Source organism: Lactuca serriola, chromosome 7 (genome assembly GCF_051521515.1).
Source record: "Lactuca serriola cultivar US96UC23 chromosome 7, Lser_US96UC23_V15, whole genome shotgun sequence".
Classification (NCBI taxonomy): Eukaryota; Viridiplantae; Streptophyta; class Magnoliopsida; order Asterales; family Asteraceae; genus Lactuca; species Lactuca serriola.
In genome coordinates, this window is record NC_136414.1 from 47,942,357 (window position 1) to 47,948,356 (window position 6,000).

A 6,000-nucleotide genomic window follows, 5' to 3' on the forward strand; every position below is an offset into this window, starting at 1 on the left:
TGTCCATCACCCACTTTGTGACCAGCGTCCAGAATCTGGCGTAGGAGATCTCTGAATGGCGAGAAGTAGACGCTAGACTCTGAATCAGCTGCTGCCATAAAACCGACCCATAATCAAGGTTGATGCCGTGGTACAGCCCATAAAGAATGGTCATAAACAGACAATTTGCCCCGTCTGAACCTGCACTGCGTTCCGATAGCCCCTTGAACAAAACTGTGAAGAAGTCGTTCCACTGAGGAGGTAAGCAGGATTTCTTGAACTTTGTCACAGTCGTCAGAATTTCAGTGTAACCCATGTTATAAAACATGGAGAACAACTGTCCCACCGGGATAGATTCAGGGTTAACCCTAGACTCATCAGGTTCAAACCCTAAAAGCGAACAAAATCGCTGTTTGGAGATGGAGGCCTTGTGATCAAGAATGTCGAAGAAGATTCGATCGACAGACTTGTCATAGTAAGTTTTGGAGAAGATTTTCGATAGACACTCCATTGGAACAGTGTCGACTTTGGTAAGTGCTGGAACCAGTGGCGAATGCTTGAGACATTCCAAGATTGGAAACATGAACGCATCGTAAGCTTGTGGAGTGAGATCGATGATCAGGCTTTGTTGAGGACGAATGGGCAGAATTTGAGAAGTAGCATGAACTGAAGAGGAGTCCGCCATTGAAGAGAAGAATTTGGGGAAGATGATGAACAGTAGAAGAAACAAATCTTTTCTTGCTCTCTGAATATTTGGTGCAGTAAAGAGGTAAATAACTGTAGGAGTTACCTTTTATACCGTGGTGAGAAGAGAGAGAAAAATTTGTTCCCAAATCTTCAAAGAAAATACGAAGTGTTTCCTTAGGTGATTGACGCGTGACAGTTTAGAGCCCCGATGATAACGCAGGAGAGGGAAAGACTGTCCCGTTTCACACGCCTTCCCATCAGGCGCCGTTTGAAATGTCAAAAATGGTTCCACTTCACACGCCTTCCTATCAAGCGTCGTTTGAAATATTAAAGTGATTAGACTTTCGGCTAAGTCAGCAACCTATCCCTTTAGAGTGAGCTGTCGCCATAGAGCAAAATGACCACGTGTAACATTGAGATCCACATCTCTTTTATAACCTTAAATCCCATAGCCAAAAATTGCTTGTAATTAACGAAATCGGATTAATGGAAAATCAAAAAGATTTTCGTGCATAGGGTGTAAAAGAAAAAGAAATAAAGCAACACATATGTGGAAAATTGTGATGTCAATAAAGACACGAAACAATGGATCCTGGGCACGAATCTCTTCCTTCAAAGTCAAGAGAGACCTTAAAGTGTTTGTGTGGTTTCCCGTTGAATTACGATCAGACACTTATTAAGAAGTGTTGAAAAACATCTTTTAATAAGGCTAATTTGGGAGGCTTTTGCTTCAGTTCAGAATTCCTGATCTTGACATAAGACAGAAATCGACTGAAGTACTTGTGAGACCAATGTGGTCTGTTGAACAAGTAGGTGTGAAGAGAAGTTAAGTGGCATAGTGAAAATACTTTTAGGTGAAATCTCAAAAAAAAATTGAAGCTGGATTCTATGGGAAGAAATGTTATGGGAATTAACAATTTCATAAGAATCACACAAAAAGAAAATTTAGAGATTTCAAGGTACAGCCCCATGGGTGAATTCGTTAATTCATTAGTGAAAACTAGAGCAAATTTAATTGTTCACCGTCAATGCATAGTAGGTATTGAATTGTGGGTTTCACTTAGCACGTAGTGGCACGAAGTTAAGATCATAAACACAGAAATTGTGTAACCATAAACCTCAGTGGTAATTGCTAAGAGTCTCAAGGGTTACGTGTATGAAGCAAATAGGATGGAGAAAAATATTGGAGATGGTGTAAAGAAACCAAAGTACCTCCGCTGTTAAAATAAGGACCAAGCAGAAAACTCTTATCTCATGTGAGAAGAGAGTAAGGTAGCTCATGATTAGAATAAATGTAATAGCCTAATTGGAAAGACAAGGTTTGTATATACCAAGTCAGTAAGGCTATTATTCAGAATCAGGTGAGGCTTTGGACAACATACAACAGCATGCTTCTAGGGACACTTAACTATTAAAAGATGTGAGAACAATACCAGCCCCATTGATTATGCACAAATGATAAAAATAATAAAAAAATTAATGAACAAAACAAAAAATATTTTGGGAGTTTTTTATTCAAAGAGAAAAACAAAAATAAAACAAACACAAAATTTGGAACCGAACCTGAAATAGACCGAACGCCCGGTTCATTTCGGTTTCAAAAAAAATGTTTGAAAAAGAAAAAGAATTGGAAAATAAGAGAGAAATAATTGAGAAATAAGGGTACAAAAAGTTTACAACCAAAGAAACTACCTTTAAGTGATAAGCGAAGACAAGTGAATAGGACCGAACCTGAGCGCTCGGTTTATTTCGGCACTCACGTGAACCGAACTCGAACGTTCGGTTCATTTCGCTTCCAACATTTAGTTTTGAGACGTAGTTTTTGGTACTGACTTCGATTCCATCATACCTAGACCTTGTAGAATTTTATTAAAACTTGCTTCAGGAAGAGCTTTGGTGAAGATGTCAGCCAGTTGATCAGTAGTTCGAACAAAATGAATCTCTATGTTTCCGTCTTCTACGTGATCTTTAATGAAGTGATACCTTAATGCAATGTGTTTGGTTTTGGAATGTTGCACTGGGTTATGACAGATCCTAATTGCACTTTCTGAGTCACAATATAGTGGGATCTTTTTCATATTGAGTCCATAATCCCGGAGTTGGCTTTGGATCCAAATCACTTGAGATGTGCAAGAAGCGGCTGCAATATATTCTGCTTCGGCTGTGGACAGTGAAACACATGTTTGTTTCTTAGATTGCCAGCTTACCAACTTCCCGTCGAGGAATTGACATCCTCCTGTGGTGCTTTTCCTGTCTAAACCACATCCTCCAAGGTCTGCATCTGAGTAGGCTTGAACAAAGAAACCTGAGTTTGAGGGATACCAGAGACCGAGAGAGGTGGTTCGCTTCAGATATCGGAGTATGTTTTTCACTACTAGCATGTGTGGTTCACGAGGATTCGCCTGAAACCTAGCACAGTAACACACAGAAAACATTATATCGGGCCTGCTAGCTGTGAGGTACATCAGAAAACCAATCATTTGGTGGTATAGTGTTATATCGACTGCCGGTTTTTCCAAGGATGGTGTGAGCTTGGTGTCGAACGCCATTGGAACTCTGACCTTTGAATCTCCCATCATGCCGAATTTAGCAAGAAGAGTCTTGGTATATGCTTCCTGGTTGATAAAGATGCCTTCGGGTCACTGTCTAATGTTTAAACCAAGGAAAAAGTTAATCGGACCCATTGAGCTCATTTCAAATTTAGTCTCCATCAGCTTTCTGAATTCAGCTGTTAAGCTAGGATTCGTTGAGCCAAAGATGATATCATCGACATAGATTTGAACTATCATAAGGTGATTACCTTCCTTTTTACGAAAGAAGGTTGGGTCAACCGAACCTTGTTTGAATTTAGACATCTTTAAGAACTTAGTTAGTGTTTCATACCATGCCCTAGGCGCTTGTTTCAGACCATAAACTGCCTTGTCTAGAATGTAGTAGTGATTTGGATGCTTTTCATTCACAAAACCAGGTGGTTGCTCCACGTAAACTGTTTCTTCAAGTTCTCCATTCAGAAAGACGCATTTCACATCCATTTGGTAGACCTCGAAGTTATTGTGTGCAGCATAGGCAAGAAATATTCGAACGGATTCCAGCCTTGCTACTGGAGCAAATGTTTCTTCATAATCAATTCCTTCTTCCTGGCAGTATCCTTTCACCACAAGACGAGCTTTATTACGAATCACATTTCCCTCCTTATCCATTTTATTTCTGAATACCCATTTGAGACCAACGACTGAAGCATCTTTTGGTGTTGGAATGAGACGCCAGACCTTATTTCTTTCAAACTCATTGAGTTCATCTTCCATTGCTTGTACCCAATCAGAATGATCAAGAGCAATATTGACAGTCTTTGGCTCAACTTTGGATACGAAAGAATTATACATGCAGAACTCTACTTTGGAGTATAGGGAGGTTTGCTTTGCCTTCACTTGAGATCGGGTTAGGACTTTTTCAGATACATTACCCACTATCTGAGATACAGGATGATCTCTTATCCATTTGGTGAGCGGAGGAAAGTTTGGATCATAGGATGGATCCAATTCGGCATTGACCATTTCTTCCACCTCAGATTGAATATCATCATCATAGAACATATCGGAATTCTCCCCCTTGACAGATGATGATTCATTTGGATTTTAGGTTGATTTAGACCTTCAGGTGCTACAGAACTCTCAGGTGTAGCCGGGATTTCGGGTGCTACTGGACTTTCGGGTGTAGCCGGGCTTTCGGGTGCTACAGGACTTTCGGGTGTACCCAGGCTTTCGGGTGGTACAGGACTTTCGGGTGTAGCTAGACTTTCGGGTGCTACTGGGATTGAATTCTCCCCCTGAAACTATGAGTCCGGTTGATTTGAAGAAAATTGATTCTCCCCCTCAACTGAAGTGACGTGCTGAGGAGGTTCGTTTCGAACTGGTTCTCCTTCTCCCATTTGTTTGGCTGCATCTTCGACAATTTTCTTCAGACGATCAATTTTGTTTTCTGTCGCCTTGGCTTCCGAGAGAGTGGCTTTCTCAGGTTCATCGAATAAATCTACGAAATGATCAAATAAATTAGCAACCGTGGTTGTGACTTGACCTGTTTGAGAGAAAATTTCTCCAACTACTTCTTCAGTAGTCTTTAGTTTCTTGACGAAATTATCATCGAACGTCACATAATAGGTTTCTTTGATCTTTCTAGAACGTTTATTTAAAACCCGGTATGCCTTTGAAGTAAGAGAATATCCCAGAAAAATTCCTTCGTCAGCTTTAACATCAAACTTGTTACGGTGTTCTTTGGAGTTGAAGATGAAGCACCTAGAACCAAACACATGGAAGAATTTCACATTCGGCTTCCTGTTATTGATGATCTCATAAGGACTGAGAGAGAAACGCTTGTTGAGATAAGACCTATTCTGCGTAAAACATGCTGCAGCAATAGCATTAGCCCAAAAATATAAGGGAAGAGAAGCAAAACTTAGCATAGTTCGGGCCGCCTCACATAAGGATCGGTTTCGCCTTTCGACAATACCATTCTGTTGAGGCGTATAAGGGGCTGAGAAGTTATGACTGGTTCCTTTTTCTGCCAAGAAGTCTTCGAATTCTTTGTTCTTGAATTCCAGTCCATTGTCGCTCCTAATGTTTCGAACGACTTTTCTCAGTTGCACTTCAACCTGCTTGATAAACATCTTTAGCTTAGGAGTGGCCTCAGATTTGTTCTTCAGAAAGAATACCCATGTAAAACGTGAGAAATCATCAACAATAACAAGAATATACTTGCTACCGCCAATGCTCTCGATTGATGATGGACCACACAAGTCGATGTGAAGCAACTCAAGTGGTTCAATAACTTTCGTGTTTACAATTGATGGATGACTTTGACGACTTTGTTTCCCCATTTCGCATGCAGCGCACAAGTGTTCACGATCAAACTTGAGCAATGGAAGACCCCGAACATGACCTCCGGTGACAAGCTTGTTGATGTCTTTAAAGTTGAGATGAGAGAGCCTTCGGTACCACAACCAGCTCTCGTCTGAATGAGCTTTGGACAAAAGACATATGGCTGGATTCCCTTTGATCGGCCTGAGATTTAGAGGAAACATTTCGCCTTTTCGATCTGATTTGAGAATGACCTTGTTGGATTTCTTCTCTATAATTTCTGAGCCTTCGTCGTCGAATGAAACTTTGAGACCGGTACCTCCCACCAGTTGAGATACACTGATGAGGTTATGCTGCAATCCTTCTACGTATGCCACCTTTCTTATTGTGAAGTCTCCATTGGTTATCATCCCATAACCCTTTATTGTTCCATAGGAGTTGTTACCGAACTTGACATTGCCACCATTTTGAAGCGATCGAA